The 13,417-nt window shown below is 46.0% G+C and overlaps 1 long non-coding RNA gene across 3 annotated transcripts; it reads left to right on the top strand.

Moving 5' to 3' along the window:
• Window positions 1-354: 354 nt before the first annotated feature.
• Window positions 355-7,884, top strand: LOC145723760 (uncharacterized). Of its 3 annotated transcripts, none has more exons than XR_014149007.1 (6): window positions 355-545; window positions 1,585-1,664; window positions 1,756-1,864; window positions 2,459-2,617; window positions 5,940-6,074; window positions 6,569-7,884. It is a non-coding gene; the product is annotated as an uncharacterized LOC145723760 (long non-coding RNA). The 3 variants fall into 3 exon arrangements; XR_014149005.1 differs by having other exon boundaries at window positions 2,459-6,074; window positions 6,569-6,663; window positions 7,401-7,884; XR_014149004.1 differs by having other exon boundaries at window positions 2,459-6,074.
• Window positions 7,885-13,417: the final 5,533 nt, after the last annotated feature.

The raw sequence follows: 13,417 nt of genomic DNA, 5'->3' as shown, positions 1-13,417 counted from the left end.
TCAGCATTCTAGTAGCTCTGTGGTGTAGACAACTTATACCAACCCTGGGGAATAGAGTTGCTCAGCTGATTTTCCTGCCTGATGGGACATCCCAGGGGGGCATCTCCGAATACGTCCACTGTAGTTTGGTTGAAAGAACCCCGGAGTGGGAGCCAGGAGGTCTAGATTCTCCCCTCAGCTCTATGATAACTGAGCTGTGTGAACTTGTGGTGCTTCTTGCCTTCTCTGGGCCTCAGTGTCCTTATCTATAAAATGGGAGGAGGGGGTGTGTGATTCAGATGAGAAGGTCACCAAAATCCCTGACAGCAGTATCATTCTGTTTTTTCTGATTCTGCTCCTCCCACAGGTCTGGAACCCCCAGGAGATGGGAAAAATATTTTTTTTTTCTTGCCCGTGTTACCTCTGCTTGCAGAAACTATTCCAAGCAGCTGGGACACCCGTGCCACGGTCTTGGTGCCACCTGCCTTGCCTTCTGCCAGCAGCTGCCCAGGTGTGAGCTGGCCCCTCCCCAGGGATGCAGACACCAAATGAGCTTCCTGGGATGGGTGAGTATTAAAAGCCCCAGCCTTGGTCCTTGAAACACTCTGTCTCCGCTCAATGCCTGCAGCCATGTGTCTGGTTCTCCTCCTCCTATGGCTGAACCCTGTGGTCCCAAAGCAGGAGACAGGTGAGGAGCCAGGCTAGCAGGTCAAAGGAACCTGGCCTCTAGTCTCTTTCATTCATTCATTCATTCATTCATTCATTCATTCATTTTTGTTCCTGGCATGATTCACCTCCTAGGGGGCTAATGTTCACTAATTCATTAATTAAATAATTCATTTACTCAGCACCTACTTGTGCTTCATGTGGCTTCTCTGTTCATCCACCCACCTTCATATGTATAAGATGTCCTTGGGTGGTTAGCTTGGGAAGGTCTGTTTTGGTTGGGGAGTTCAGAGGAGTGTCCAAAAGAGGTTCCTGTGAGTAGGGGCAGCATGGGACTCTAGAATGTGCACTGTGGGGGGATAGGAGGGAGGGTGGTGTGATAAGCCTAGATCCAGAAATAGGCAGACTCAAGGGGCAACTGCCAGGCACCCACCGATTTGCTTTGCTAAAATATCCCTGGAAATGGGACGGGATGATAAAGTTATATTTCCAAAATGTCTTTTGTGAGAAAACTAAATGCCATTGGTAGGAATAATTTTTGTGGGAAAGGGGGCCTCAAAGGGCATGCTAAGCAGTAACAACAGATAGGGTATTAAATTGCTTTGTGGAAAGGATTTCTGGGGACACTTCAGTTTTGCTGAGTGGGATTTGTAAATTTGGGGCTGGAGCAGGACCCCCGGGAACTGTAGAGAGGAGGAAGAGGCTGCTCAGTGTCCCCTTGCCACACCCTTCCTCAGCGCACTTGCTCTCTTCCCTATAAAATTGTCAGATACGTTTCGGGAGTATTGTTCTGGAGGGGCACGGACTCTTAGCAGGTTCTATCATTAGGTTCTTCACCCACCCCTGTCTGGGCCCCGCAGCTTGTCACTTTCACTAGCCTCTTGGTCTGAAGCCAACAGGATGGTCACAGAGTCACTTGAATTTTTGCCTCCTGACTAGGAAGCTGTTTCCTGATGGGCTCCCTGCTCCTCCACCAAATCCTGTGGCACCCTTCTCTCACCTGTGGTAGAGCACTAAAGGTACAGCATGGCGATGTTCTGGTGACTCAGAGTTTGATGACACTGTTCACTAGACTAAGATCCTGGAAGGTGTTCTTTTTCTTTTTTGCAGGGTCTCGTGGGGGAGGGCACTAGAATATATGTCCATGATCCACCATGGTACCTGGCTCAGAGAGTCACTCAACAGAATAAAATGGATGAATGAATGAACGAATGAATAGGTACTGGGTCTCTTACTATACAGTCATTGTTATGATAGAACCAGTCAGGACTGGTTATGAGCTATAACTGTCTCCTGACCTTGGACACTGTGGGAGCCCAAGTTCAATTCAGATCTTTTAGATTAAATTAAATTTAAATTATTTGACACCAGCACTACAGTGCTGCATTTCCTACCTTGGACGAGCTGGTAGAGAAGGCAGATGCACACCTCCAGAGAGAAGGCTGTAATAACAGAGAGGGATTAATGCTGTGTTAAAAGCTAAAATAAATAGGTTTTAAGAGTAAAAGGAACGAGTTAATCCCAATAATTAATTAATCCCTTCCCTCCCAGTTGGGGGAATGTAGGAAGTCCTCTCAGAGTAGATCACATTTTTTTTAAAATTTTTTATTATGGAAAATTTCAAACATGCACAAAAAAGAGAGAATAGTATAATGAACCCAATGTTCTTATTGGCTAATTTCAAAATCATCAATGTTTTGTCCAAATTTTTATCCACCATATTAAAAAATATAACCACGATACCTTATGAAAGCTGAAATAATTAATTACTTACTACCATTTTTAAAAAAGATTTTGTTTATTTATTTGACAGTGAGCGGGAGAGAGATCGAGCACAAGCAGGGGGAGCAGAAGAGGGAGAGGGAGAAGCAGACTTCCCACTGAGCGGGGAGACCAATGAGGGGCTCGATCCCAGGACCCCGGGATCATGACCTGAGCCGAAGGCAGGCGCTTAACTGACTGAGCCACCCAGGTGCCCCACTTACTACCATTTAAATCCTATTCATATTTCTCCAATTCTCAAGAAGACCTTTTTGCAATTGGCTTATTCAATCAGGATCCAAACATCACATTTAACTGATATATTTCTTAAGCCTCTTCAAATCTATCAGTCTCTTTTTCCTTTTTTTTTCATGCTGTTTTTTATTGAAGAAACCAGGTCATTTGTCCTGTAGAATATCCTACATTCTGAATTTATCTGGTTGAACCCATGTGGATGTGCCTCTGTCCCCTGCATTTCCTGAAACCTGGTAATTAAGGTTCATTTCTTCTGTCAAGAATACGCCATACATGGGGCTGTGTACTTCTTATTGCATCCTGAAGGAGCCACACAAGGTCTAGTGGTCCCATTTTCCTGTATTCAACTTGATCAGCCAGATGCATCTGCTGTAGGTCCATTATAAACATTCCCCCTCAACCTCTAATGGTTTTAACCCCAGTGATGATTGTTGCTTAGATCCATTTTTTTTTTTTTTAATTAGGGGTTGCCAAATGCTGGCTTTCTAATTCTATCACTCCTTCTGCATTTATTGGCTGGGGTTCTTCTATAAAGACTTTTCCCTTGTCAACTCCTTGGTTTGTATGGAAAGGCTAGATAAATGTTTAATTCTTCATTTCTCATTTTCAGAATAATGAGCTTGTTCCTTAGCAACCCAGGGAATATTGAATTTAAACATGACCTTGAAGGATAAGAATGTTTTCTTTTAGTGGCTATGGTGTTTCACACAGAGGAAACAGCTTCAGCAAGGGCTCCAAAGCAGCAGTGTGTGGGGTGTTTAGAGAATGGCCGAGATTGCTAGCAAGTGCAACAACAGGCTTTTTGAATGAGAAGCTTGGTGTGGTGGGAAAAGCAGAGAAGAAGTCAGGATTGCCAATTCTACTCCCAGCTCTGTCACCCACACAAGCATGACCTTTGGAAAATGTCCACTTCTAGATCAGTGGCTTTCAAACTTTTCTGGTCACAACCTACATTAATAAATACATGTTATGTGGTGATTCAGTACATACATACATGTATATAAAAACAAGCAAAAATTTCAAAAAGAACCCCAAACAGCTTATACTTATATATACAATGTATGTGGATTTTTCTATTCTATTCTATTCTATTCTATTCTATTCTATTCTATTCTATGCTATGCTATTCTTCTGTTCTGTTCTGTTCTGTTCCGTTCCATTCCATTCTGTTCCATTCCGTTCCATTCCATTCCATCTTATTAAAATAAAGGCTCATCATGACTATGAGCACTGAATTGACTTCTGACTCCCAAATGGGCTACAACTCTTGTTTGGATAGTCTCTGGGGCTTTTTTCCACCTCCAGCCCTTTTTGATCCACCCTTGTTATTGGTGACAACCTGACATGGAACCAGGCACTCGGGAAGAGGGGGTGATGTGAGAAGGGGAACTAATCATTTACAGGAGGCTTCTAGCTCAACAAAAGGCAGAAGCCAGGCCAAACTCAGGGACCACCACCCCAGCCTAGCCCGCCATCACCTTGAGAGGTCTGACCTCCCAGGACACTGCTCCCCTTTGACCAGACACCAGCTGGTGCCTGTTTCCATAACAGGCTGGGTTGGCCACACCCAACCCCCATCCCCTCAGGGACCTGCTCCCTGTTGATCTTGTCAACCTTGGAAGGCCCTCAAGTTTATCCCTAAACAAAGCCCCACGCAGGTGCTAACCTAACAGGAGGTGATTGGGTAGGTCAAGGTAAAATAGAGGAAGGACATCTTTGAGAACCCTGGGTGTGAGAAATCCCGGGGCTCATTCCCACCCGAGCCACTGACTCACTAGATGACCTGGGCCACTTCTCTACCTGCCAACGCCTTGTTTTCCCCTTCCCTTAAAGAAGATAAGCCCCTTCACTTTGTAGTGGATAGGCAATGGTCAGATATAATTGAATTGAGCAACTTGAGGAAATGGTCGGAATTAGGGTTGATGAAACTGTTTTGTGAATAGGGACCATGGAGATCTTTCTCCAGCTCTGTGGGGTTTTTCTCTGTCCCTCTTGCCACACTTCTGTGTGTTGTTCTATTGCTTTTCTTTATTCCTTGCTGCCCCACTGCTGCCACCCTCCTCCTCTTGTCTCCCTCTTCTCTCTCGTTCTTCTCTCTTTCTCTCAGCTCCATCTCATCCTTGTGCCTCTCTCTTTTTTTTTAAAGATTTTATTTATTTATTTGAGAGAGAGAATGAGAGGCAGAGAGCATGAGAGGGGGGAGGGTCAGAGGGAGAAGCAGACTCCCCGCCGAGCAGGGAGCCCGACGCGGGACTCGATCCCGGGACTCCAGGATCATGACCTGAGCCGAAGGCAGTCGCCCAACCGACTGAGCCACCCAGGCGCCCATGTGCCTCTCTTTTTAATAACAGCTTTCCTGAGATATAATGAATGTGACATAAAATTCATCCTTTTCAGGTGTACACTTCAGTGGTTTTTAGTGTGTTCACAGAGTCATGAACATCATATGGTTTTCACTCTACATTAAACATTCTGAGGAACTGCCAAACTGTTTTTCTCTTTTGCAGAGTGGCTGCACCATTCTTCATTTTCACCAGCAATATGTGGGGGTCCAATTTCTCCACATTCTCACCAACACTTGTTTCCTAATGGGTGTGAAGTGGTATCTCGCTGTGGTTTTGATCTGCATATCCTTGATAACAAATGTTGTTGAACATCCTTTCATGTGCCTATTGGCTATTGGTATTGTCTCCTTTGGATATATCCTTTGCCCATTTAAAATTGGGTTATTTGTCTTTTTTTGTTGAGTTGTAAGAGTTCTTTATATATTCTGGATAAAATTCTCATATCACATGTGTGATTTGCAGATATTTTCTCCCATTCCATGGATTGTCCTTTCACCTTCTTGATACTATCCTTAGAAGCACAAAACTTCAAAATTTGATCAAGTCCAGTATATTTTTTCTTTTGTCCCTTGTGTTTTTGGTGTCATATCTGGGAAATTGCTTAGTCCGAGGCCATGATGATTTACATCTATGTTTTTACCTAAGAGTTCTGTAGTTTTAACTTTTACATTCAGATCTGTGATCCATTTTGAGTTAATTTTTTTAAAGATTTATTTCTTTATATGAGAGAGAGAGAGAGAGCAGGGGGAGGGGCAGAGGGAGAGGGAGAGAGAATCCTCAAGCAGACTTCTTGCTCAATGAGGAGCCCAACACGGGGCTTGATCCCATGACCCTGAGATCATGACCTGAACTGAAACTAAGAGTCGGATGCTCAACCGACTGAGCCACCCAGGTGCCCCTACATCTGTCTCTTTTAATGTCCCTTTTTCTCAGGCAGCTGTTCCCAACCCCAGCCCCTCTGCTGCCTTGGAACAGATAACCACTGCAAGAGAGGAAGCTGCTACTGTGATGAATTCTGCCACGTGGCATCAGACTGCTGCCCAGACCACCATGCCCTCTGCAACCTGGGTAACTCACATGCTCATGCTCATGCTCATGCTCCTGCCCACCCCCTGTGGAGCTGGATGCTGTGATGGACAGAGGAAAGCCCATTCTATGTACCTCAGATCAAGGCCAGGATGTGAACTGGATGGCTCCTGAGGTCCCTGACAATCCTGAGATCCTTGCATTTTGTCCATATCATACCAAAGTGCCTACACATTCCTCCCAGCTTTGTTTCCCCACAGCTCCTGACCACCTACTGCTCCCCTCTGAGCTACTTTCCCAGATCACCACAGGGAGAGGTTAAGCTGTTGGTGGTTGGGGATCAGGGTGGGGAGTGGTATGATTGGGTTCCACCTAACTGCCCTTTCATTTCTTGCAATATAGATGCCTCTTGACCTTACCCCTGTAGACTTTTGAGGGAACACAGGAGTCTACAGAGAGGGGTGAAGGATGTTAAGCAGCAGGAGGGGGTGTGGGAATCAGGGATGAGGACAGGAGCTTTCACTCGTGTTTCTCAGCTTCTCAGAATACCAAGATGGTGCTGCAGATGGTGCTGAGGATGGAGAACACCCCAAGCCCTGCGAGACGCAATCTAGACTGAATGCAGAGCATAGTGAGTGTTCTAGAGGTTCTCCCAGAAGGGGTGGTGACAACCTGCTCCTGCCTCCCTGGCCTCCAGGCCCCAAAGTCAAGGAACAACTACCAAGCAGGAAAAGAGACCTGAGCTGGGGCAGAGCTCCATGACAACATTGGTTTTAGGGCTAGGAGCCATGGTTCCTGACCATGGACACTGACACTTGAATTTCATGTAATTTTCATGTGACTTTGACTTTTTGACTTTTTTCAACCACTCAAAAATGTAAAAAGCATTCTTAACTTGTGATCTGTACCATAAAACCTGCCGTAAGTCAGATTCGCTCCATGACTGTGGTTTGCTGCTCTCTGCATCATATCTAAATCACCCTTCCTTCTCTATTTGTCTTCTGTGCCCTGGCTTCAGCCCTAACTTGTCCAGCGCTTTCTGCCCAGCACTGGGCCAGAGGCCTTGGCCCCTGTTCTAGTATATTGTGAGCACTGGGTGGGAAGGAGGGCAGTATGGTACAATGGAAGGAGCACGGACTTGGGAGCCAGAAAGACCTGGGTTCGAATCCTGTCTCTACCATTTATTCCCTGGGTGACCTGAAGTACCTCCTTCCTACTGCCCTGTCCTCACCTGTGTCCTAGACCTTGCCTTGTAGTGAGAGCTGCTGCACAAGGGCCCTGGTCGATGTACAACAAGACATTAGCTGTTATTTGGGGCCATGCAAAGAAGCTGAAGAGGGTACAGGTCTTTTCTTCCTGCTCACTTAGGTCCAGCAGCTTCTCCAAACCAGCCTCCCAGGGACATCCTTCTCCATCTCCATGAAGGGAATCAAGAAGAGAGCTTGACATCTCCCGTGAAGCTCCTCCCTGCCCCCGCCCCCGGGCCTGCTGGAGCCTCATCCCTGGACCCGGTGTGCTTGTCTCTTGGTTTCTATCCTGCATGCTTCCACATTGGCTCAACCAGAGGAAAACGGAAATCTGCAATTGCTGTAAACACATTTAAATCAGCCATACAGAGTATAGAACATAAATTTGGCTCATGGAATTCATTGTTTGTGGTGGTTACAATGAATATAACAAACATTTCTTGAAAGCGGCAAATGACAACCTAGTACCCCTTTGGCTAAATGATATCTGCCTCCTTCCTCAATATTCCTTCCCGGGCATTGTGTCATTGCCTGTAAGTCCCCAAATAGCCTGGTCTGAGCCCTGTAGCCTCATGCCCACCCACTTGTCTTCCCAGGACGAAAAAAGAGGCAGGGGGATCTTCCTCTGGTGGGTTGGGATTAGCCTCCCGGGAGTTTCCTTTTGTGAGGATTTCAAAGCTCAGGAGGGTGATGCCAGGGGGCTTTGGGGTCTGCTGAGCCCACCGACTTCTCTTAGACCTCCTCCTCCTCCTGTTCCATGAATCGATCCCTACCCTTCCTGCACTCCAGGCCTCAGGATCTTCTTTTACTTCTCTCTGTCCCTGGCCTTCCTCAGCAAGGAGCTGAGTCTTTCTAGTTCTACTTCACCACGCGGTTCATGTCTCTTCCTTCTATAGTCCCACTGCTGAAGGTCTGGTGTTGCCAACCATTACTCGAAAACCATCACTGGCTTCCCATTGTCTCCAGAACAAAGATTAGTCTCCCACACATGGCTGCAAAGTCCTCCACAGCAAGGCCCCAAGGCACATTTCTGACTTTATCCGCTGTTAGTCCCCTTCCCCATTTCTATGTGCCAACTAAATGGAATGACCCATTATCCCTGTCCATCCCTCCCTGCAGGCTTTTGCTCATCTGAACACTGGTTTCTAAGTAAATGCTTATAGCAAAGGAGGTCCTGTCAGAGCCCAGTTAACCGCCAATGGTTCTGTTTTAGCTTAGTTTCTCTGAAAGCAGAAACTGAATAATTTATTTGGGAACAGAATTCCAAGGAGCAGGGGTGAGGGAAAAGGGAAGTGACACAGAGAATAAGGGAGAGCCAGCACGAAGACGCATTGTCCAGTTGGCCCCGTTATGGCTGACTGGTTGCTTGATCCTGTGGGACCTTCTAAACAGCCATATGAAATGTTTCAGAGAACCATCTGTCCTGGGGATGAAATAGCAAGCGTCTGTCCATCGCCCCCCATTCTCATGGTTTATGGGTTCCTCCACTGGGTGCTAATTCTCTCAGTTCTTTGTTGTTGGTGTGTGAGAGCGGAGCAGCTCCCAGAAGCATCCCAAGACCTGGCGTCAGGGAAAACCTGGGAGAGAACAAATGGAACGTGGCAAGGCACTGCCCGTCACTCCTGGAAAGCTGGTCACTGGAGCAGTGGCTGGAATAGGAAGCAAGGCCAAAAGGACTTGGATGGTGCACAAAAGATGTTCTACCCCCTGGCTTTTGGGAACACAGGCCTCCAGCTCTTCCAACCACAGGTTTCTTCTCCTGCCCAGGGACAGAGGAGCCTGGGGGAAGGGACAGCCCTGGGCCTTGAATGGAAGAATGCACCTCATACATCCAGAACCTGAGATCTCCCTTCCTTGCTAGGAAGTGCTTTTCAGGTGAGGTTCTGTGGCATGTGGCATCTCCAGTTGTGATCATCCCGTGGATCATAGAGAGCCTAAAGATGCTGATTTGTGGGCTCTTTTCCCTCTCTTCACTCAGTGCTTATTTTCCTTCCAAAGTTCCAAAAACTCCATCTCCTCTTGTTGCTCCTATATCATCCCTTTATCCCAGCCAGGGTGCCCATAGTTAAGTTTATCCAAACTGAAGGGACAATTTCCGAGATGTTCCAACACTGCACAGATCCCTATCTAGCTGAGTATGCGTGTGTGTGCATATGCGCATGCATATTTCATTTCTATCTGGCCCTCCATCCTCCCTCCCTGTGTCTTCCAAATGCTTTCCCTAGGAAAGTCATTTCCCAGGCAACAGCCTACCACCTGGGAAAAGCCCTGGGAAAACGGAGGCCCTGCATTACAAACCCACCCTGTAATGCAGCTTAAAATTAGAAAAAGAAATCCACATTCATAAGAATGTCTAAAATTACAAGGACTGATGATACCAGGTGTTGATGAGAATATGGAGGAACTGGAACTCTCGTATGTTGTTGGTGTAGCGGAAGCTGGTGCAATCGATTTGGAAAACTGTTGGATACAATACAGTGAAGCTAAACACATGTATGCCCAATGACTCAGCAATTCCCCTCCTAGGTATGTATACCCAAAACATATGTGAGACTGTTTTCTTCAGAATAGTGAAAAAGTGGGCACCTGGGTGGCTTAGTTGCTTAAGCATCTGCCTTTGGCTCAGGTCATGATCGAGGGTCATGGGATCGAGTACCACTTTGGGCTCTGCTCAGTGGGGAGTCTGCTTCTCCCTCTATCCTTCCCCCTTGCTCATGATCTGTCTCTCACTCTCTCTCTCTCAAATAAATAAATAAAATCTTAAAAAAACAAAGAATAGTGAAAAACTGGAAACAATCCAAATATCCATCAGTAGAAAAATGGATAAATAAATTGTGGTATACTTTATACAATGGAATACTAACAACAAACAAGAATGGAGAACTATTACACATAACAGCACAGCTGAGTTTGACAGGCATAATGTTAAGAAAAAGAGGCCAGACATGAAAGAGTATGTATTCATAATTCCATTTGTGTGAAGTTCAAAAATAGGCAGAACTAATCCATGGTGATAGAGGTAAGAATGATTTTTTGGGGGGAGATATTGACTGGAAGGGAATATGGGGGAGCCTACTGAGGTACTGAAAATGTCTTCTATCTCTGTCTGAGTTGTAGATACCTCCTAAGTGTATTCATATGTAAAAATTCATCAAGTTGTAGGCTACTTAGGATTGATGTAGTTTACAATATATAGGTTATACCCTAATAAAGAGATGAATGAACAAATAGAGGGCTCCCTGGAGTTTCCTATATTATAACCCAAGGAATAGGGGTTAGGGTGGGGAGGGCCCATTCTCAGGTCCTTGCAAATTTAGATGATTCTCACCACCTCTTCTGTGGTAATCTGCCTGACAGGATCTCATCTAAACAATCTGTGCATACTCAACATTTTGAACTTGTAGGGACACATTTGGACCCCCAGAGTTGATATAAAAATACTTTAAAGTAGAAAATTTGGAGCTACAGAAGATGTAGAAAGAAACATTATCTGAACTTCTCTTAACTGACTAAAGCAGAACTTGCCGAAAATATAGCTGCCATTAAAATCTCCCTCTGAGTGATTTTCTAACCCATTCCGCTGCCATAGAGACAGACTACCTAATAGAACCTTCCATACCTTCCCAGGGAAACCCTAAGCCCCTCACCCCTTCCACTCCTACTCCTTCATTACCTTTGATATATAAACCTTGATCTCCAGTTATTCTGTGAGTTACTGAATACTGAGCAACTTCCTGGGGCCCATGTCAATAAACTTGTTCTTTTCTCCTGTTTATCTGTTCTCAATTAATTTGCAGGCCCTCAATCACTGGACCCAAGTTGGAGGAAAAAAGGCTTTTCTTCCCAACAAACACAGAACAACTTAGCTATGGCCTATGGAGCTAGGCTATAACTCAGTGGTCTAGCAGATTTACGACCTTGTATTTCAAGGACATTTGACCAAGTTGACTCTTTTATCAGACTCTGGGCAGGCTGGTGCTTTGGGCTTTCCTTGATAACCCTTGTTCTGAATCAGATTCATCCCTACAATATGCATTGGTTTCATTGTGGGGGGAGGGGTTCTAAATACTCTGATGAAAGAGCCAGACCCAAAGGGCACTGATGACAACTCCATCCTTCCAGTTGTTCAAGCTGAAAAGTTTGTTCTTTTTTCTTTTTTTTTTAAGTAGGCTCTACACCCAGCGTGGGGCTTAAACTCACAACCCTGGATCAAGACCTGAGTTGAGATTAAGAATCAGGTGCTTAACCGACTGAGCCACCCAGGCACCCTGAGAAGTTTATATTTATTCTTGACTTCTGTTTCTTTGACATCCCTCATCCATCTGGCAGGAAATCATGTGAACTCTATTTTCAAAATATATCCAGAATCTTACCAACTCCCACCATGTCCTCTGCTACCCCCACAGTCAGAGTCACCCTCATCTCTTGCCTGGACTAGGGAAAAAGGCTCCCATTCTTAGCACAGCTGCCAGAGTGATCCTTCTAAAATTAGATCCCATCACTCCTCTGCTAAAAAAAAACTCCCCAGGATGGTTCCCACCTCACTCAGAGTACCAGCCCCAAGGCTGGCAAGGCCCTTTATCACCTACCCCCCATCAATCTGTCCCACTACCTCCCAACTCTGCCCCCTAGCATGGCTCCAGTCACACAAGCCCTTTGGTGCTCCTTGAGCTTGATCCTGCCTTAAGCCCCTGGACCTTTCTCTAGCAGTTCCCACTGCTTGGAATGCTCTTTCCAAGGTATCCACCTGGCTAACTTTCTCACCAATTTCAGCTCATTGCTCAGATCTCACCATGTTATTTAACACAGCAAACTGCACCTCCCCTGCCCTCCCCCAATACCAGGTTCTTCTTGTCTTTTTTCCTTCTTTTTCCCATAGTATTCATCCGTACATAATTCACTTATTTATTGTGTCTATTGCTTGCCATCTCTCTTCACTAGGAAGTTAGTTCCATGAGGTCAGGGACCTATTGTACTCAGTGACATATTCCAAATGCCTAGAACAGCAGCCACCATATAGTAGGTGCTCCATATACGTTTGTTAACAAAACCAGCCTCTGATGTTCATTCAGGATGAGAGCTGAGGTTTGGCTGGGAAGGAAAAAAAAAAGGTCCAGAAACTTTCTGGATTCGATTATTATGGCTCCAGGGCCAACAGTCATGTGCTCAGGCTTGGAAATTCCCCCCCCCCCGCCCCTGGACAAAATCCAGCAAACCCAGGGAAGTATTCAGCCAGGCTTCGCTGCCAGTGGGTTCCTGGTTAGATCCCATCATAGGCAACTGGGCTGGAGCTGAGCTGTTGATCACTTAAATGATGACAAGAGAAAGGAAATGGTGAGGAGAAGTCCGTGATGGGCAAGAGAATGGCGCCTGGAATACTTCAGTCTGTGGATTAAGCCACTGGTTGCTGGAATGAGGAAGTCCCTCTCCCAGCCCGGGTGGGGCAGAGAAGCAGCCCAGGAGGGGAGGGAAGTGGCAGAAAGGAGCTGCAGGCTTTCTTTCTTTCTTCCTTTCTCTTTCTTTCTTTCCTTCTTTCTTCATTCCTGTGACTTCTTTATTTTATAACTGGAAGTGTGTACCCCTTACTTCCTTCTTTACCCACACCCCCATCTGCCTCTCCTCTGGCCACCACCAGTTTGTTCTCTGTATTTATTTAAGAGCTCTGGGGTTTTTTCTTGGAGTTTCTTCCGTTTTCTCTAGGGGGAAGCCCCACACTGGATCGCACACACTCATGTTACTAGACAGGCCAAACAGACTTCAGGTCGTTGCTGTGGCCCCCAGGGCCTCCTTTCCTCACAGGAAACTCCCCAAGGGGAAATCCATCCTCCCATTTGATAAAGTGAAAGATTTAGGTTGAATGGGAAGGTGGAAGGGCTCAGCCTGTCAGGGGTACTTTACAGATCAATGATGTAGTTGGAACCGGGGTTCAAGATCTCGGACTCGGCATGCTGGGCAGTGTCCCAGGTGGACCCCCTCAGCCTCTTCTCACAGAGTCTTCCCCTATGTTCTGGAATGACTCCCTCCTTCTAGGCAGCAAAGTTCTTTATCCCAGCGCAGGGTGAAGTTCTAGAAGACAGTGTCTCACACCCAAATGCAGAACCTCAGACTGCGTTGCCAAGAGGACCTTGTTGATGGAAA

The sequence above is a fragment of the Leptonychotes weddellii genome, chromosome 1 (assembly GCF_054177405.1).
Source record: "Leptonychotes weddellii isolate Sample4059 chromosome 1, ASM5417740v2, whole genome shotgun sequence".
NCBI lineage: Eukaryota > Metazoa > Chordata > Mammalia > Carnivora > Phocidae > Leptonychotes > Leptonychotes weddellii.
The sequence above is the reverse complement of the archived record's forward strand: the minus strand, read 5'-3'. Positions and strand labels throughout refer to the sequence as shown.